Raw genomic sequence first — 21,639 nt, forward strand, 5'->3', positions numbered from 1 at the left:
GATCCCACATATGAGGGCCAGTGACACTGCCCTCCACAGCTAAGATGCTGAACAACAGCTCAACCTGGAGCTGGGCTGCTGTGAGTTTCCGGCGACGGCAGGTGGGTTGCCATGGGCTACTGTGTGTAGCCAGCAGCCAGCGTGAGCGGCCAGCAGCCACTGTAAGTGGCCGTCCAGAAGCCGGCGACTGGTCTGCCTCGCCTGGGAAGAGCGCAATGATGGTGCCAACTTGGGCCAGTGAAGCAACGTCCTCCACAACTAGAGTGAAGAACAAAACGACAGAAACTTGTCGGTTCCCCTTCCCCCAATTCCCCAGCGCTGTTCCCATCCCCCAATTCCCCAATAAAAATCTTTAAAAAAAAAAAAGAATGTTTTGTTAGCTGTTCATTTGACTATCGTAGCTATTACTGTAACTTTCTTAATTTGGATTTATTACATCCAACAGTCAAATATTTTAATCTAAATCATCTCATATTTTATAATGAAAGATAATGGGGAAAGTTGTTTAATTGGAAAAAAATCACTTTTCAAGAACCTTCTCTGAAATGTACTTATTTTACTAAGAAGAAAATATCTATCTCTGTCTGCATACATCCTATTAAATAGTTTATGCATTCCATAATGTTGTCAGTGGTTTTACCTAAAAATTCTTAAGGTTATCGAAAGCTGAGATTACGTCTGTTATTCGGGATTTTACATATTATTGTGCTGGAAGAGACCAATATATTAAGTCTTCACTCCAAACACAGACACTTCAGTCACCCTGAGAATGTGACAGTACTATTCTCCTTCACATCCCCACTGTGCTTTTTTATAATAATAATAATACATTTGTTTTTAAAATGCAGAAAAGTATTTCATGTGCTCTGACTAAAAAAAATCAAAGTTCATTTTACATACAGTTGGTTTCAACTAAACACCTGTGGTCCAGAAACTGGCAACTACTATGAGTATGCAATAAATACGTATGTAGGAGTTTTTATCCAAAATGAAATAAAACTCAATTGGAGATGATGTAATGAGGATTATTGTTACAGTAACACATACATATGTGGAATCTGTGTCCTAAAATATAAACTAAACATAAGCCAGAAGGGCCGAAGGTAGCTGAGTGAAGCCAAACAGGTTTTGCAAATCACCAAAAGTGGAAGCAGAGCCAGCAGGACGTTACATTTCTGAACCGCGGCGTGGCGAAGGCAGGGCTCTGCAGGGAAGGGGTAGGAGCAGGGCATTGGTCACCTCTAGTAGGACAGAGACAGAGATAAACAAACACAAAGGAAAACGGGCATGAAAGCAACTTGGAGGAAATGGGAACTCTATGAGAAGAGAGAAGAAACTCCATTAGCCTCCTCAGAGTTGTGGGAGTACATTATTGTACTCACTAAACCAGAACAGAACACTTTACGTAGGAGAGGGAGAAGGGGATTCAAATGACCAAGAGTCCATTTGGAATTAAAAATGTCTGTGTAAAGTTTAAATCCAAAAATCTCGCTAGAGGTGATAGAGAAAACCTGGTTAGAACAAAAAGACAAAGACGAGAAACAGGAAAATTGGAGCACTTGTCCAGTAGGATGTCATCTGAACAACAGAAACTCCAGAAAGAGAGAAGAGAGAAAATGGGGAGAAAAGAACCACTAAAGAACGAAGAGAACGTTCCTTAAAGTTCCCAAGGGCCCAGCAAGAGGGGTGAAAACAGACCCGCCCACCCATCTGCTGTCAGAAAAATCTCAAAACCCACTGGGAACAGAGAGAGTTCTTGCATTATGGGGACTGGGCACGTGCAGGCAAGGATCCACACAAGAATCCTCAGGCTGTAGAGACAATGGTGTGAAACCTTCAAACATTGGAGGAAGAATTAGCCCAATCTGGGTTTTTCACTCAAACAAATATTAAGGAAATAGTCAAAAAGTGATCTGCCAAGGACCTTCCCTTGGAAGCTGTGGGATGAGGTCTTCACCCAAGAATGAGGGAGACTTCAGATTCAGTAAACAGGAGACGGGCTGCCAGGCGCCCCGGGGTGATGGCTTCCAGTGTCATCCTGGACCCTATGTGAACCAGGCCAGAGAGAGCACACAGACCGCTCTGCTGAGGCTTCACCCAGGGCACCGAGGGAGCACCTGATGTGTCTGCTCGTGACGAGAGGCGACCACTCAGCTGGGAGGGCCTGGGCATCGATCCCTGACTTGCACACAGCGCAGTTGTGAACTGAGGGAGGGAACGTGGTACGGTCAAGGACACAGTAAGACCTGGGGCTCCGCTGTCAGCCGCCCTCCATAGTTATGACAGCAGATACCAGTTAGCGGTCTGACATGCCCCGGTACTGTTTGGGGGGCAGACAGCATGTGCTGAGGTGGGCAAGGTGTATGTGTCAGACGCAACATCCTGCCGTCCGGAGTGTGAAGTTGACGGGTAGATGCTTCTTGGTGGGACACAGCTCAGCAGCAGAGATGTACTCCTTGGTTTAGGAATTCGGGGTAAATGCCAAAGAAATGGCCAGAATGGAAGGCTCTCTCTGAGGAGCTGGAAGTAGAATGGGGTGGGTAGTGTTTGGGGAAGCATCCTTTGATCCCTTAACTATGTGTAAGCATAACTTTGATGAGAACACACGTTACATGTTTTAAAATCTGTGCTTCCTGTTCATCTTGATGGTGATATTGCAGCCTGCCAGACCGCAGAGGGTCTGAACTCTCGGGTCTGGAATTGGGAAGGAAGTGCCTCCCGGAACCCAGACGTCTCAGCGGGCTGGGCAGGGGCGGGGCATGCACGCCGGGCTGGGGCTGTGTTCTCTCTGGCGGGGCACTGGGGATGGCTCTGCGGTCTCTGTCCTCCCCGTTCCCTCTGGTACCAGCACCTCTGGCAACTTCCTGACAGCAGCGTGACTCGCAGTGGTTAAGGAATTCCCCAGGGGTCTCAAGTTGTTGTGGGGGTTTCACAGCTGTTTCAATGTCTGTATTTAAAACTGGAAAATAAGTACATTTTTGTTCCCAACAGAACAGCTTGGAGGGGCTCCAAATGGGTTCTCATTTGGGGGTGCTTCTGACAGTTACTGGAGGTCAAGGAGGGAGCTGGGGCCTGTCACTCAGCTGTCCCGGCTTCAGCCAGGCTGCTGGTGGGGCCCCTGCAGGGCCCACCTTCCTTTCATGCAGAGCCAGGCACTGGGAGGTGTGTTCATAAAGCGCATTTGCAAAAAACGGGAAGCTTGAGGAGCATTGATAATCAAGTACAAATTAGCAAGGAGCAAATTCGCCTTCAAGTTACCTCTACCAGCTCTGTCAGACACCTTCATATAACATATATAATATATATATATATATATATGGAAAATAATATATAGAGAAAATTATATCAAAGTAGCTTTTTAACATAATGAGAATAAAGAAAACCCCAGTTATATTATATATGGGGAAGTTCTTACAAATAATCAGCCTGGAATATTCTTTTCTACCTCATCATTTGGGAAAAAAATTTAGAAAAAGAGCAAAAAGAGGAATGAAGGGAGAGAGGGAAAGAAGGAGCGAAGGAGGGAGGTAAACAAGTCTGGTTTTCTTTAGCCCCAGTGCAAACATTTCAAACCAAAAGTCATTCATGTCTATTTTTCATGAGAAGATATACTATGAACTTTCACTCTATCTCTTAATACCTAATCAGTCTAAAAACCAAACATGAAGTAATCAGTCATTCTGGAATCTGGGGACAAATAATGCTTTTTATTCACTACATAACTGAAGTAATTTAAACAGTACACACCCTTGTTAAACGTGGAAAGTCAAAAATCAGTCTTTTCTTATATGATAAATGTTAATAAGTCTAAAGTTAAAATGCATGTGATAGCCCAGCCACTAATAACACACTGATCTAAAGCAAAGTATGTGTTTATTCATCCCACATGTTTGTTCAGGATCTATTATCTGCCAGGCACAGTTCTAGACTTTTGGGATTCAAATAAATTAGAAAAGCCTCTGCTATCAGGGAGTGTTGTTTTTCAATAAAGGAAGACAGAAAATGATTGCACAAACATATAAATATATGATTCATGAAGGAAAAATTGATAAATTGGACTTCATCACAATTAAAATTTGGGCTCTACAGTGTACCCTAATTCAATGAAAGGACAAGCAACAAATTGGGGAAATATTCCCCAAAGGACCAGTATCTAGAATATATAATGAACTCTCAAGATTCAACAGTTAAAAAATCCAGTTAGAAAATGGGCAAAAGACATGGACAGATGTTTCGCCAAGGAGCATGCACAGACATGTAGGACGTAGGACCATGAAAAGATGTTCACCATCCTTAGTCACCGGAAATGCAAATCAAGCCCACAGTGCGAGGCCACCACACTCGGGTCAGAACGGCTAAGAGAAGAAATAGTGACAGCTTTATTCAAATAGCCCAAGGACACAGACATCCCTGATTTCCTTCAGCAGGTGAATGTTAAACGGTGGCCCATCCACACCATGGAACCTTCTGGGCCATGAGGAGGAACCAAGTACTGATACACATGACAACCTGGATGGGCCTTCAGAGAACTGGGCTGAGTGAAGGGTTTCAGCCTGTGTGGTTCCATTTATAGAACATTGTAATCTTTCCTGACATCCAGTTGATATGTGCCGTAATGTTTCGCTGTTTGTACCTATTGGGAGGTGATCGCCATAGTAAGTCTAGTTAATGTCCATCACCTCACAGAGTTACACATGTTTTTTCTTGTGATGAGAACTTTTAAGATGTGCTTTCTTAGCAACTTCCACACCTGTGACATGGCGTTAGGAACTGTGTGCTGTATGTGACATCCCAGGACTCTGTCTCATAACTGGAGGTTTGCACCATTTGAACCCCTTCACCCATTTCGCCCATCCCCACCTCACCCCCTGGCAACCACCAGCCTGTTCGCTGTATCATAGAACGATCTTTAAATAACACAATTATAGAAATGAGGAGCAGATGAGAGGCTATGGGAAGAGCGGTGTATGTGGAGGGACCCTTGTGGTGACGGCTGTCCTGTCTTGGCTGTGATGATGGCACCTGGGCCTGCACGGTGACAAAATCACACAGAATTACACACATACACACACACACACACACAAACACACACACACAAATGAGTCCAAGGAAAACTTGGAAATCTGAGCAAGGTCAGTAGAATGAATTGATGTCAGTATCCTGGTTATCATGGTGTCCTCCAGTTTTTCAGGGTGTTATTTTTGGAGTGCACCAAGTTCAGAGTACATGGGTCTATCTGTATTTGTACCAGTTGTATGGAATCTGCAATCACCTTGTTTAAAACAAAGAAATGTGTAGTGTAATTTCGTATGACAAATGCCATTAAAAAGCCCCATGTATGCCCGCTCACCAGAGTGACAGTGATGAGAGGCAGGTGTCGGTCCAGCCTCAGCTGAGGACAGAGTGCGGGCGAGTATGAAGGCATTACCGCCCGGCTAGTGACTTGGTGTTTGTCACTGAGCTCCCTGCAGATGCTTCATTTCAGAGCTCATCCTGGGAACTCCATTAGACATGATCACAAGCAGTGTATGTGACGGAAAGCTGGGGGCACCCACAACCAGGGGCACAGAACCCTTCATTCTGTACCTGAACAACTGGAGAAAGGTGACATCTTGTAAGACCATGTCAGAACAGGAACTCACTCTGGACTGTCCTGCATAGCAAAAGGTTTCTGCTAAAGGAATAATCAGTTCAGCTCATTTTCTTTTTTAAATCCTGATTTTAAAAAGGAATTTCTGTGTTGCATACCAGTTGTCTGAAATCAGAAGATATGTCCACATCTGATGGAAGCACCAAACACCCTCCTGGGTGTTTAGCCTGCAGTCCGCATGGCGGTGACTTTCATCTACAGCCATAAGGGATGAAATGCACTCACAGAGGATGTGCTGTTACGTGCTGACAGCCACCTTAACGGCCTTTCTCCTCAAAGGGCAGGAGTCTCATGTGTGTGGACGTGCCCCATTTCCTGTGAGCTCATGGGGACCAGGAATGGAGCCAGTCACCTGTCACCTGAGGGTGGGAAGACATTGGCGGGCACAGCCACCGTGGGGAGCTGACAGCGGGGCACGATGTTCCACATGGCAAATGAGGGCATTTCAACTCCCTGGTTTGTGATCGTGCACGTGGAGGCCTAGAGCACACACCAAAAAAGCCTGTCATTTTGTCCCCAGAGCTCTATTCTGTAGGTTCTTGTCACTTTAATAGAAAACCTGACCGCTTTCAGACATAGGTGCTGTCAGGACACTAGCCCACCCCTCTGGGTGAGCGTGAGGCTCTCTAGGTCTTTGTTCCTGCTACCTTCCAGGAACCAAGAGGATCCCCCAAAAATGACATGAGTGTGTTTTTAAACAGTGTTGGCAATGTACCAGGTGGAGTGGTTCTGACCTTAGCACATGATTGTCTTCGTGTGTTCTCAGTCACTTACTGTCTCACTTTATGTTGGTTCATTTATAAGATTCATGTAAACTTGTCTATCTGATGTTCTCCATATGGTGAGAATAACATGCATTTTCATAAAGCCACGGAATGGGATTCCATTCAAAGCTTTCTTAGCCAGTTCTGGAAGGGATGTCTAGAGCATGTCTGCTACCTGAATATTATTGGAGAAGACTGTGCATCATTATAAACACTGTATCTGGGTATCACTTTACAGCTATAGCAAATAATAATTTAAATGATTAATCAAGAGGCTGTATTTTGTTTTTTAATTAGCAAATAACATGCTCTTTAAAGTCTTTTAGATGGAAAGGACTGCCGCTTATTTACTGTCTTTCGAGAGAGGACAAAAATAAAAATACATATGACAACCTGCTGCTGACCCAAGCCATGCACTCGTATCCATGTGCAGACACATGTATACGCTTCTCCAATCAGCCTCTAGATATGACATACTGTCTTAACACCTTCTAAACTCAATCTCCAAAGTCATCTGACACTTAGTTTTATAAGAGTGTTTACAATTTTGTGTAATTTTTATATCACAAACAGTAATGTAGTTTTCTACAGGAATTTTCTACAATTGATCATTTATCAAGAATTGATTGGCTGTGACAGGAGGTGACTGTCCCCGCCATCCCTCACTGTCACACCTGTCCACGCCTGTTCCCTTGGCTGGTTCTTATTACTCTGCCAGCTTCAAGTGCACACCTCCCTGATGATCATACCTCTTGTGTAGGAATTGTGCTCCATTATGAATATCAACCTCGTTTTTCTGCCTTTTTATTTTTCTCTAGAGTGACCCACATCTGGTGGGAGAGGAAAAAATGTAGTTATCGAATCCGGTCGAGTGTGTGTCTCTCAAGTTGTCAACAACATCCATCAAGAAAGGTTTCAGTGGGTCCTCCAGACACATGGCCGCCCAAGGAGACACGTAAAGGTAATGCTTTGACCTTAGAGGGTCTTACTTTGAAAAGGCTTGAAGATGAGTTTGTAAACAGTGGGGTTTTATTTGTTAAAGAGCACAGGGTCCCTACATTATATTAAAAAACAACTCAGCATAAAGTCAGACTTTATAATCTATTGCTAAGCATAGACTCAGGCAGCCCCTCTTACCCAGTTACCTTACCCCCGAAATAATGTCCATGCTGCCTTAGGAGGCCTGTCTACCTCTGGAGGTTGTCCAGATGACCCCCTGAAGGACACTCCTTTCAAATCAGATCTGTTTCCACACTTGGTCCTATTTAGGGACATTTTGTCTGTAAAGAAATTAAGCACGCTCTAATCAGGGCCTCATTTGCATAGCCCAAGGTCCTCGTGGGTTGCTGCCAATCACTGTTGCTAAACCTCCCTTAGTGCCACCGTGGGTCTTGGGAGCCATGCTCCTTATAGAACTTCAGGTTATTGATGAGTTTTTTTTAAAGAATTGTTTAAATTGTAGTAAAATATGTGTGACATAAAATTTACAAATCTAACCCTCTTTACTTGTACAGTTCGGTAGCATTAAGTACATAGCTGTGCCACCAGCACCACCGTCCATCTCTGGAACTTCTTCATCTTCCAGATCTAATTCCTCCCCGTGAAGCAGTCACTGCGTATTCCAACGCCCCCATGTTCTGGCTCCCTCCATCCACTTTCTGCTTCTGTGACTCTTAACTATTCTCGGCACCTCATTTGGGTAGAATCACACTGTTTACCCCTTTGCGACTTGCTTATTCCACTCAGCATAATGTCTCCAGAGTTCCTCCATGTTGTAGCGTGTGTCGGAATTTTCTTCCTTATTAAGGCTGAATAACGTTCCATTGTTCGTGTAGACCACGTTTTGTGTACCCCTTCATCTGTCCACGCTTGGCTTGCTCCCACCTTTTAGCTTCTGTGAGTAACCCTGCTGTGAGCACGGGTGTGCAGATACCTGTCTGAGTCCCTGCTGTCAGCACCGGGTGTACGCCCAAAAGTGGGACGGCAGGGTCACATGGTAATTCTATTTTTCATTTTTTAAGGAACTGCCATAATGTCCATAGTGGCTGTACCAGTTTATATTTTCACCAGCAGTGCACAAGGGTTCTGATTTCTTCACTTCCTCACCAATGCTTGTTTTCTGTTTTGTTTTGTTTTGAATAGCAGCCATCCTAATCGGTGTGAATCGGCATCTCGTGTGGTTTTGATTTGTGTTTCCCTGATGATTAGTGATGGTGAGCATCTTTTCACATGCTTTCTGGCCATTTGAATGTCCTCTTTGGAGAACTGTCTGTTCAAGTCCTTTGTCTTAATCGAGTTGTTTTGTTGTTGTTGCTGCTGTTGAGTTGTAGAGGTTGTTTATATATTCTGGAAGTTACCACCTTATCAGATAGAGGATTGGCAGTATTTTCTCCCATTCCATGGTTTGCCTTTTCATTTGATTGGTAGTGTCCTTTGATGCATCCTTTTAATTTTGATGAAGTTGAATTATCTATTTTTCTTTTGTTGCCTTTGCTTTCAGTGTCATGTTCAAGATATCACTGCTAAGTCCAATGCTGTGAAAATTGTCCTCTATCTTTTCTTCTGAGGGTTTTATAGTTTTAGCTCTTATATTTAGGTATGATCCATTTTGAGTTAATTTTTAGTTTTTATATTTTACATGGTGTAAGTTAAGGGTCCATCTTCATTCTTTTGTATACAGATACCCAGTGTTCCCAACACCATTTGTTGAAAAGACTGTCCTTTCCCTATTGAATGGTCTTGGCACTCTTGTCAAAAGTCACTTGGCTGTAGGTGGGCGGATTTACCTGTGGGCTCTCCTTACTGTTCCGTTGGTCTGTGTGTCTGTCTTTATCCCAGTACCGCGCTGTTTTGATTACCATAGCTTTGTAGTAAGTTCTGAAACCGGCAAGTATGAAACTTCCCACTTTGTTCTTCTTCAAACTGTCTTGGATTTTTTTTTTTTTTTTGCTGGGGGGAGCCTTGAGATTCCATATGAATTTTAGGATGGATCTTTCTATTTCTGTGGCATGTACTTTGGGGTTTTGATGGGGATAGCATTACATCTCTAGATCACATGGCTGTTTCTTAGAGGAACAGAAATACAGGTTTTATACCTTACAGTAGTGGATTTCCCCATCCAATTTGAACACGTACCATACCTTAATTCATTCTTGTTTTCAGTTTGAAAAAAATTCAAATTATATTACATGGTTTTATCTGAGCCTGGTTTGGTGAACAATAAGGAATTATATAAGAATGTTAAATACAGAGTTTTATAAAATCTGCACTGGGATGAAGATACAATTTCTGTTTAATGTCTTAAAACTCAGCTTTTTGAAGACTTTTATTCTCCAGAGTGATTCCTTAGTGTCAGGGGCTGTGTCACATAATCTCTGCCATCAAGGGGAAGCTTCTCGCGTCCAGGTGTCATTGCCTTCGTGAGACCCTAGGACCTAGAACAACTCAGATGCTGCGGGCCTCGCCGAGACCACACTCAGTGCTGGTGATGCAGAGGGTGCGGGCAGCCCCTCCCGGTCATGTCGGTGCCCCGCCGTGTGCAGCAGCAGCACGCTGAGTTCCCCCCACACGACTCCTCTCCCCACTGCAGAGGGCAGCAAAGGGGAGCCTGAGGGCGTGAGCAGCGCTCCTGGGGTGACGTCACTGATGAAGAGCTAGGGCAAAGCCTGAAGCAGGCCTAGGCGGTCTGCAACAGGATAGGAGGGGCTTTTGTCTAGGGAGCCAAATTTGATGCAGATTACCCATTCCAAGTAGCCTTCCAATTTCAATTGTTAGTCCAAGTCTGTTTCCAAGCTCAATAAAAATATTCAGAAGTCAGCATTTGAAAAAGACCTGACAAAAAGTCACTCAAAGAAAAGGCTTTGATCACAACTACCTTTCTCTGTCCCAGATACCAAGGAGCGAATGTGTTCATCGTTTTTGGTCTGTTTCTCCTTCGCTCAGCACTGTTGAGTGAGTGTGGTTTTATGCCCGGAGCGCTCTGAGTTGGTGGGGGCACACAGATCAGTGGGGATGGTCGCTGCCCTCAGAGAATTCACAGACTGAGCACACATGCGACGTGGCGCCTGTGAGCTCCTTGCTTAGGTGTGAATCTGCACCTCGTTCCTGTCCCTGCTCCAGAGCTGAGCGTGTGCCCTGGCCCCCGGGAGCTGCCCTGTCACTGCCCACCTAGTCAGCAGAGGTCTGGGGAAGACGAGTGAGGAGCACATGCCGAGCTCTTCACTTTGAAGTCTTTGCAGAGGAGGTGACCCCAAAACTGGAAGACTGGTTTGTTAGATGGATAAATCTGGGAACGACCCACTAGGTAGGCGAGAAACACAGAACTCAGAGACGGGAGGAATCGAGGCACAGGTGGATGGATGCCGGGCTCTTGGCACGTGCAGCTACGTGTTAGTTAGCATAAGGACCTAACTCCTGATGCCATGGGTTTGGTGTTCATAAAACAAGATGTGTGCCGCTCGGGGGTTTCTGTGGTCCACGGTTCTATCTCATGACCCTATCCGATGGCGTGCAGAACACACTGGTTCCCAGAGACTTGTCCACCTGCTCGCCACCTGGACATTGATTGCCAGCTGCTTCCACCCCTCTGCCTGCCACCCTTGCTCTGCCCGGCGCCCAGCACTCCTGTGTGCTGCTGCCTGGAGTCCCGTTCTTCACCTACAGACTCCGGGATAGGTCATGTGTTGGTCTTCATCTGTAGATCACAACGCAATCAGAAATCCTCAGGTGCGAGGCCTTATAGTACCGAAAGCCATTGCTAAGCAGCAGCTGGCAAACGAGCCCCAGCCCCACGAACTTCACACCCCAGGCCTTCCTACCCTGTGCCTCCCCACTGCACCATGTGTCACATGTCCTGTCCAAGCAGCTAGCTCCCTGTAGCATCCTCAGCTGAGAAGGACTGTGAGTCTTGCTCTTCCGGGAGAAATCAAAGTGCCAGAGAACACGATTTAGATTTAGAGCGTTTTTTTGTCCCAAAGTGTCCCAATTAGCCGCTGCGATTGCTGAGCCGTGAGCACCTGTGGCGTCTCTGCAGCTGGCACTCCAGGAAATCCAATTTCCTCTGAACTGGAGCCCAGAGAGAAAATCACACTCTGCGTCCAATTTCCATGCTAAAGACTTTACTTAAAATAAAATCAATATCTGTTTCCCAAAAAACTTCATGAATTGTGTTCTGAATGGCGACTATTTTAAAGAAAAGTGTACCAGGCATCCAGAAGGAGGAATCTGCGGAAATAGCTCCAACTTCGTAATTCCATGCATGTGGACCCTTTGAAACAAATTTACTTAAAACAACTAACAAATGTCATTAGGTTAATCTTAGCATGGCCAATAACCACTTTTATGCTTTTGGGCAAATCCCTTTAAAGTCTTACTTTCTTTTTCCATAAAATAGTGACAAAAGGGCTATATAAAGATCAAACGAGATGGATTACGTGAAAAGAGCATAAACTACAAATGTTGATAATAGTAGCTACATATTTATTAGGTATCCGCCATGTACGAAGCATGGTAAGGAAAGTGCCACTCACTGTATACCATTTAGTCCTCAAAACACGCTGTAGAGTCGGTGCTGGTCTTACGTGTAGCTCATCCATAATTTATATTAGAGAAAACTAATGAGCAGAGAAAATAAATAATTTGTCCCACGTTACACAGTGAGTATATAGCATAGATGGGACTGAAAGCTAAGCAGGCATTTTAACTTCCGAGCCAATGTCCTTAGCTGCTGGGAACTGCCTCTGCCCTGTGTCCCAACCCTCTGCAGGTGGTACCCGTCCTCTGTGTGTGTGTGTGTGTGTGTGTGTGTGTGTGTGTGTGTAGCTCATGCATAAGCGTAAGGAACAGAGATGTATGTACAAATACAGTACAAATATATACATTTATATGTAAGTGTATTAATATATAACTATATATATATATAAATACATATAATTATATACTATATACCATGAATTTGTAAAGCTGCTGGGCCAACGCTAAATTCCATCATTTTTCCTCATGGTGCAGTGCTGTTGCTACAACTGTGCAGCTCACCACGCTCACGCACCTTTTCCCAGAAAACAACCCACCAATTTTGAGGCATGTTTTGTCACAGTCATCCCTAACTCATGAGACAATGGTTTTCAATTGTTTTTATAGTAATTTATTCATATTGCTTAAATGATAATGTCTATGACTTTCATTATCCTCCACTATAATAGTATTTATTATAATGTAATGTTATAAACTATTATGGATAGTAAAAAATAAGTAAAAGTTTGAGCTTTTATTTTTCTGGCACTTAGTTTAGGAAATAGTAGAAATTTGCATTCTTTGTGACTTGTAACATCAAAGTCATGGACCATTGCTCTCTTGGAAAGTAGGATACAAATTGCTAATCCTTGTTTTCCTACCCTGGAGTGGGATGCAAATTGCAAATCATGACATTTCTTTCTTCCCAACAGAGAACAATCATCTTTATCAGTGGGTGTCTTGACTGAAGCAAAGTTGGAATGTAGGTGAGGTCATGTGGGACCATAGGTCACTCGGAGTGATGCAGATATAGGGGCAGCCATACATTATAAAGGGCTTCAGACAGCCAGGGTCCACCCTGGGGTGGGTGGGGGTGGGCGGGAGTCAGGAGGTCACCACAGTGGAGCTTCTCTTTGCTCTGTGGAGCATCTGCTGCCAAAATGGAGGTCAACCGCATGAGCCGCCTCCCTCCCGTGTGCGCACACCCTGCCTCTCGTGGGTGACGGGGAGGTTAGGAGGGCCCAGTGATGTCTAACGTCCCACAGGTCCAAAAAAGCTTCAAGGCGATCTTGGGTTTTCCACAAGTGAACTTCAGAGCTCGAGTGCCCTTTTCTCCTGTTGCCCCCTGGAGTGCGACTAGGGAACCTTCAAGTCCAGTTGCCAGGAGAGTACACATTCCAGCTCAGGGAACCTCGGGCAGCCATACGCTTCCTGGCCTGCTCAGGACTGTTGAATGTTTTGGGGTGTAAGGGGGGAACGTGCCAGTTATCCCTGTGATTGCTTGCTGGTACCAGTTGCTCTGAACATCAGACTATTTGTCATAAATTTCTCAAAAAACAAAAAGCAGAAGCATGTATCAAGCAGGTACTGTGTGTATGGCGTTTGGCTCAGTGCTGTGTCCTGTGTCTTCCACAAGCTTACAACCTGAGGTCTGACAGTGAACTCAGAATAACACTGCATCGCACAGCAAGGTCCTTTGCAAACTCTCTTTGGAAACCAAAAATATGATTGTCTGCTAGAAATCTGTGGCTGTAGGATATCTGTGTCCTCCAGCCTTGCTGGGAGATTTTGCTGTGGTTTAAGCTAAATGCTGACTTTATTTACCATTTTCATATTTCCTCCCCAATAAGAGCTTATGTTCTTTCCCTGGGTCTTAACTTTTTTTTTGATGAAAAGACCATGCACCATCTTCTTTATAAAGAGCTACCATTATATTATTAGTATGTTTGGAAAAGCACATTCTGCTTAAATAACTAGTAACAGTTTACATTTAAGCTCTTATAATTAAACCTCTTTGTCTGCTGATGTCAACAATTCCTTCTCTGTAGTCAGCCAAATTTTTTGTACCCATAAAACATATGTGTTGAACTTTCAAATTTCATTCCAAGCAATGGAAACTTATAGGTTGATTCACTATTCTGTGATATTCAGTACACGAGGTCGGACAATTAAGTTCGCAAACTCATCCTAGAAAAAGTGCTACATGCCTCATTGCTGAATATCGCTATGGGCACCTTTGAAGTACCCACCTTGGGAAGCTATGCACCGACGCCAGTGACTAGTCCACCCTTCAAAACAATTTTTAATACTCTTTTTCTGGAATGGCCATCGGAGATGTCGTCATATTACACTTGATGTCCTGAATGTCATCAGAATGTTTTCTTTTCAGTATTTCCTTTGTCTTCAGGTAACGAAAGAAGTCACTGGGGGCCAGATCAGGTGAGTAGGGAGGGTGTTCCAATACAGTCATTTGTTTACTGGCTAAAACTCCCTCACAGACAGTGCCGTGTGAGCTGGTGCATTGTCGTGATGCAAGAGCCATGAATTGTTGGTGAAAAGTTCAGGTCGTCTAACTTTTTCACGCAGCCTTTTCAGCACTTCCAAATAGTAAACTTGGTTAACTGTTTGTTACTTGTTAACAATTTGTAAACTTGGTACAAATTTATAATGAATAATCCCTCCGATATAAAAAAAAGGTTAGCAACATCGTTGCAACAAGTTCGTGAACTTAATTGTCAGACCTTGCGTTTAGTGATATATAATCTTTCTCCTCCTAAAAGAGAATTTTCATGTAGCTACATTCCATAGAAGGTTCTAGAATGGCCATGGGGGGTACTTTTTTTTTCTTTTGGGGAGGAAATACACTTATCTGCAGCTGTATTCTTTTCATTAGCCTTGTGGACATATTCCGCTTTGACCAGGATAAAAATCATGTTATCCCTTATCTCCTAGTTGGCTTTCATGAACAGTTTAAATCCAGTGCAAATTTCATGGGTAGAAATTAATACACATTTCCCAAAACATAATGAATAACATAATACAGTAAATTTAAACATAGGTAATATTGAAGCTAAATGAATAAATCTTCCTTAATCAAAATCATCACTTTCATAGATGGAAATTTTAGTGTATGCATTTTTAATGTTGTATTAATAAACAAAATAAACAAACAACCCCATTAGAATATAATATAGACTGGAAGACAGTGACTTATTAGCATATTAAAATTAATAAAACACAGTAACTAAAAATGGACAAAAGGTATGAAGATATTTCAGATAAGATACAAGTAGCTTTTACGTGAGAAAAGATGCTGAGCCTCATTACATCATAAATTTAAATTAGAGTTACTATGTCGTAGCACTGTTTGCCTATCAGCTGGAAATAGTCACACAGATTGACAGTGGCAGTGCGGAGAAGAGTGGGTTGTAGACAATTATTAGCAATATCACTGCAGCTTAGGAAGGGTATGCCCTTCATATTAGCCATAACACTTTTGGGTACATGAGCCGTGTGTGTTTGCAAAGCTGGAACAGGCGGTACATAGTGGGCGTGGCCTCTCATGACCCAAAGCCTGGCTCTGCCGTGACCAGTTCCGAGACCTCGCACAGCTGTTTGCGCGCCTTGGCTCCCTTTTCTGTCAGGAATAACCATGATGTGTGCGCCTTAGAAGGCTGTGAGGACTGGATGCCAGAAACGGCATGTGTCACAGAGCAGGCCTTTTGGAAGAGCTGGCCATTTTCGTTACCTGCATTGTAGGCTTTTGGTAAGAACAAGATTTTGGAAACAACTGTTCATCCAGAGGAAACTGGTTAAATAAATTATGTTGTATTCATGCAGTAGACAACTAGGAGTTATTTTTATAAGTGGGAGAGCTTACATGAACCCAGCCCAACATGTACTGTGCAAAGCCGTGTGTGTAGTGTCCCCATTTGCACGGTTCAGAGCGTGATTCTACATGTGAGCTTGTCAGTGCCTCAGGCTTTGGGAGCGATGGACAAGGCCGCCTCAGAGGGAGGGAGTTAGATGACAGGGGTGGGGGATTTCTCTATGTGGTATGCGTCCTGATTCCATGAGAGTGTTGTCCCATGTGTACGTGCACTCCTCCTTAAAATTACGTTTATATCCACATGCGAGCCACTGTGGGGCCTACAGAGGGTCCCACAGAGACATCAGAGGGCTGTGGCCCTGAGGCCGGGCCCCTCCCAGCACAGGTTACCTGTGCTCCTGGAAAGGCTGACAGAGGGCCCTGGGCAGATTCATGGGGAAGCAGCGGGTGGAGGAATATCAGTGCTAAGTCAGAGAGACTGGCTCTGGAAAGAAGGAACCGGTCCTGGAGATCCCAACAGTCCAATAAAGCTGGGAGAGTAATGGGGCTAGAACGTTCCACCAGCAGGGCAAAGGCCCTGAGGCAGGAAAACAGAGGTCCTGCCTGCCTGAGAAGGAGCCAGTGGGTCTGATTCCTGGGGCATGCACAATACAACTGTCTGAGCAGAGGGTGGGAAATTTGGGCAGTGAGTGGCTGGGAACTTACTTAAAACCCTTTGCCTGCTCTCCTAAGGAAAATTGAAAACTGAGAGGAAGCGATTTCCCCGACAGGAGGCAGGTGGTGCATTTCAGCATTCCCATGTTGTGCGTTGTGAGCCAGGCGAGCAGGATCCCTGCTTGTTCAAAGCACTTGCCGGGCGGGGCCCCTGCCGCTCTGCGGAGCCCTCCTGGCGTGCAGGGCCTCCCCAGGCTGAGGCGGGCACAGGACCTGCTGCCCTGGCACATTGGGGGAGGGCAGGCAGGGCCCGCAGCCGCCCAGCAGCCTGACTGCGAACAGCCTGCCTCAGAAACTGCCATGTGTGTGCTGATGGATGAGGCTCCTCTCCCGTCGTTTCATGGGAGATTTACATGCTCGGCTCTCATTAGTGCTAATGGCGGCTTCCTGCATAAATCTTGCATGCGGGAAGGTACAGAAAACCATTTTGATTCTCGATCAGTTTTCTTGCTCGAGGCGTCGTTCCTTCAGTCTGGGGGCTGGCTGTGGTGTGTCGCCCGCCCGTGCCTGGCACTGAAGCTGCTTGCTCCTCATTTACATGGAAATGGACCATAAACAGGGTTCTGAACTCACATGCTTAAACACCACCTACTTGTGCCATCATCCTTGCAAGTACAGGGATCCAATTAGTGCAGCCGATCCAACAAATCTCCACGTGTCAGTTGGACCTGCTGTGACTGTCATTCTGTTCAGTGATAGCAGGGCTTGCGTCCCAAAATAGAGGTGGAGGGAGAGGGATGGGAACGCTGCGTCCTCGTCGTGAACTGAATTATCTTTAAAGTGGCTACAGATCCCAATCCTTTTAAAGCGCCAGCCTAGATAGGAAGCTGGAACTGGGCTGGGGAAGGAGACTAGACTGGGCCCCGCCACTCAGCCTGTGAAATGCAGGTCCACTTACGACATCAGGTGGAGCCATAGAGGAGGGCTGCGCTCATTTCGGGGAGGGCACCTGGAGTGCCCAGACAGGTTCGTTCCGCCTGCTTCCCCCAGGGTAAGGGGGCAGTGTGAAAGCCTGGCGAATACTCCCGGTTATTATTTTGAATGCGTGCCATTTGCCAAGCGTGCTCTACCACCCGCAGAGCTTTGCCACATCTGTGCTTGGGAGGTAGATGGTAGGGAGACATGGATGTAGAAATCATCGGGGATGTCGCCGGGCAATTGGGAAATCATGACCGTGATCCAGGAGCAAAAATCTTCAAGGAGCGACGGGTGCCCTGGGTGTGGGCGATGACACAGGGGAGCCTCTCTGCATCTTGGATGAGCTGAGACTCAAGCTGGAGGGTTTTGGGGAAATTGAGGGAGTGTGTGGAGGGGCTGGAGGATGCGTGTCTCTGCAGGCTCCATGGGAGGGGCTACCAGGGGTGTAGGCATGGAAGTGGGGACAGGAAGCCACCTGCAGAGAACACACTGGGGACACAGAATTTTGCAGCTGTCTGGCCTTGAGCTCTGAACGGAGGCCACCTTGGGGTGATTTCAAGAAGAAAGAGTGAGGATTGGGTCAGACCGGGGCCAAATGCCCAGCGAGTGAGGCTTTGAGACCAAGCTGGGGGATGACGCGAGAGCCTGGGCTCCTGACCATCCTGACCACTGGGGCGAGAAGGCCGCAGGGAGGAGCCAGCCTCAGGCTACTGGTGGGCAAGGCCAGGCTCACGGCCAGGTGGGACGTTCTCTGTTCCTGCCAGTAGGGATAACCGATGAGAAAATTATACGCAGTTTCATGGGATCCCATTGTAACGTAGCATTAATTGTAGGTGACATTCCTAAGGGTTCCTACAAAGGACAGAAATGGATCAGTGTGACTAAATGGAGTATATATAGCTCTGTGACTCTGAGCACAGAAGTCATTGAATTGCTTAGTAAAGCATAATCTGTATCACACAGGTTATCTTCCGTTGTCTGCCCCTAAGTGTTCTTCAGAGTTGACAAAAAGATGCAATATTATCGCCTTGAAAACAAAATCTACAGATAAGGTTGATACAGCGAAGGTTATTTGGTGAAAGAGCTAGGAGGATGGAGAAGTGCATGACACTGTTTTCTGATGAGGACTTGAGTGTGTTCGTTGCGCAGTCTCACTGGCCGGGAAGATCTCTGCAGTCAGGCGTTCAAGTTCGCAGGCAGAGCGCATGATGGTGAGGGCAGGAAGCCGGTGGTTATGAAAGCCATCTGCTTAAGCCGCGAGGTGGAAGCGCTAGGACGCCTTCCCTTCTTCCCACAGAAGCCAGAAGGTTGACGCCAGGGACGTGCCACTGTGCCTACAGCAGCTGGCCCAGCCCCGCACCGCCTGCGGCTCCTGTTACAGGGAGGTGGCACCCCAAACCTCTGCCTCGAAGTGTGAGGAGCTGGGACAGGGTTTCCAGGAACACTTGATAAAGGACAAAGAGTGCCGTCGTAAACAGACCAGAGGTGTGGTTGGTAAGGGGCGAGGGTGATGGTGGGCAGCCAGTTAGAAGGCAGCTTCTTTGTCACGTGGTGGTGGTGTCGCCTGGACTAAGGTGTGTCGATCAAGGCGATGGTTTCAGATGTAGTTTGGAGATAAGGCCATGAAGACTTGCTTGTGTGGGGGGCCGAAATAGGGGACGGATGAAGGGTGACTCCTGAGTCTCGGACGTGAGCGGCTGTGCAGGCGGCCCGCCCACTACCTGGGTGGGGTGCCGGTGGCGGGAGCACACTAGGGGCTCTATTCAGAATGCACCTAAGTATCTGAACTGTGTTGCTACTAACATTCTCTTTGGAGCTATTTCCCACAGTGTTTCCAGGACTTTCCAAAATGACAGTAAGAGAACTCAACCCTTTATTCGTCTGTCGCATTTTAAAAGACAGAAATTAAGTGACTTACGTACAGTTAGGAAGTGACTTTGGCAAGAGCGCAGACCAGACCCAGGGCTCGTGACGCTCCACGTGTGCTCACTGCTCAGGCGCGTGTGTCTGTCAGAAGGACACCCACCCTGCGTCACCCTCCTTCCCACCCATGACTGTCAGCTGAGCCGCACAGGGGACAGCATGTGGTACCAGCCCCCAGCAGGCTGCTGTGGCTCTTCAAATCACCGGGCGTTCCCACACTCCTGTGCGGGCACCGCCAAGACAGTAGTCATCTTCTCGTGGCTTTGTCTCCTAGAGCCCCCTCTGTGAGAACACGATGCCTTAAAATCAAATTTCTTTAGCAAGTTGAAACCGGGAATTTTTTAAAATGCTACTTCCGGATGTCACCTTCAAATACTGAAAAACGAAGCTACTTTTCTCTTGATGTCAACGTGCTTTCCAGTCAGTCGCTCTGTACACAGGCGGACCTGAGCCCTGGGACTGGAGGCACTGCTGAGGGGCCAGTGGACATGCGGAGGGCTTCCTTCTGGCATCTCCCGCTACCGTGCTGCGTGACCACAGACAAGTCCCTCAACCTTTAGCATCCGTGCTTCCCCGTGTGACTGCTTCATGCACCTTGCTGTGGTGAAGCCACACTGGACTCCAGTGTCACAGCTGCTGTGAAGTCATGGAGATACCGGGCAAGGCTCCAGGTGCACTGGAGCTCAATTGTGTTGACATAGCGAGCCTCCAAAATTTATGAAAAATAAACTTATTCTTAAAGCTGAAGGGATGTCCTGTTGGAGATTACAGATGTGCTGTTTATTGGAGACGGTGATGAAAGGACATATAGTTTCAGAAAGGTGAGCCATATAAATACTCAGTACAAATACAACAGAGGTGAGAATAGTTATGTCCTCACAGTGTGAGATGCTAGGAACTAATGCTTGTACCACAATTCAATATGGACTTTATAACCTGATTTAATTTTGAAAAGAATAAAATTGGACCGAGCACACATAAGCACCCCATTGTATAGTCATTCTGGTTAGAAGTCAAAACAGAGCCATATCTTGACATTCCCCAAATATGTAATGAAAATGAGACATAAATCGGACCTGTTCAAACTAAATCATAGTTTCCATTAACTTATACTATACATTCAGAGACATTTTTTTCAAATTAACCAACTTTTACCTCAGTATACTCGGAAGAAATCTGCATTTGTCATTCCTGCATCATTTCTAAAGATACACATTCAGCTTACAATTTCTGATAAAGATAAAAATAAAACACCTTAAATTTACTTATATTTGTTTAAATTACTGTTGAGTCCGTCGCTTTCCCTTCTTCATTTTCATGAATCTTTAGCACCCAGAACAACAGCTGGCAAGTAGTAGGCCCTAGGTTTGTACTTACGGAGTAGAAGAATCATGAGTGAGCGAGTGAGCGAATGGTGGGTGAGAAGCAGAGGCTTTAGACACAGAATAGGAACCTGCATACTGTGACACGCTAAATGGACATGAGCTCATTGTTGGTGTCACTGGCACTGGACCAGAAGGTAATTTGTTCTTGGAAACCCTTGTCTTACCAGGGAAGAAGAGAGTAACTAAAATGAATTATGAAATATGCAAATAAATTTGGTTAACTGTTCCCTAAAACAGTCAGTCATGATGAGAGTGCATTCGTTTATTTTGTATAGTCTTAAACGTAAAATATGTATTTGGTCAACATATATTGACACACAATTGTCAAACAGCAATGATTTTCTAAATTATATGCAGACGCTTCAGTTAGTAGTTTTGAAGATAATTTGTTGTATTTCTTTTTAGTGAAATATAACCTGGATTATTTCATGCACATAAATGTAATTCCAACTCCAAATCGAACCAAACCTTAATGGAGAGCCATTCTAGCCTAGCTGTCGCACATACATGTACTTGTATGTGTGCATGTGTCTATGCATGTGTGCTCTAACTCGTGTACAGGGCCATGGGCACGTGTATGTCACATAGTCATAAATGTAATTTACTGTCACTTTGGTCTAAAGAAGCCATGTTCGCCTTGTGTAATTACAGTTCAGGACTAGTTACTTTTTTCTTGTTGGTCTGTTTAGGACAGGGTCCTTTACTCTGAGTTATTGAAAACTTAGGAGCTTTTTTAGAAATTCTAGAATATTAGAGTTGGAATGAACTTTAAAAAGCATCCACTCCAGTATCCCATTTTATAGATAAGGAAACTGGGGCTCAGAGAGACTTGCTCAAAAAGACCCCAATTAATTACCCTCCACTCAGAAGACGTCCGTGATACCCAGCCCCCGTTTTTCTGGTTTGGATGCCCCTCTTCTGGGCCCTAAACATGGGTTATTAGCA

General features: G+C 45.3%; 1 protein-coding gene across 19 annotated transcripts in view; it reads left to right on the forward strand.

Annotated features, from left to right (window-relative positions):
* The window catches only part of MYT1L (myelin transcription factor 1 like), a 738,481-nt gene that overhangs the window by 562,938 nt on the left and 153,904 nt on the right, over nucleotides 1-21,639 (forward strand). For all 19 annotated transcript variants that reach the window (XM_019646295.1, XM_019646294.1, XM_019646293.1 and 16 more), the window contains one exon: nucleotides 7,233-7,375. The gene's annotated coding sequence lies outside the window, so the exon portion shown is untranslated. The remainder of the gene's footprint in view (nucleotides 1-7,232; nucleotides 7,376-21,639) is intronic.

The sequence above is a fragment of the Hipposideros armiger genome, unplaced genomic scaffold (genome assembly GCF_001890085.2).
Source record: "Hipposideros armiger isolate ML-2016 unplaced genomic scaffold, ASM189008v1 scaffold_100, whole genome shotgun sequence".
NCBI lineage: Eukaryota > Metazoa > Chordata > Mammalia > Chiroptera > Hipposideridae > Hipposideros > Hipposideros armiger.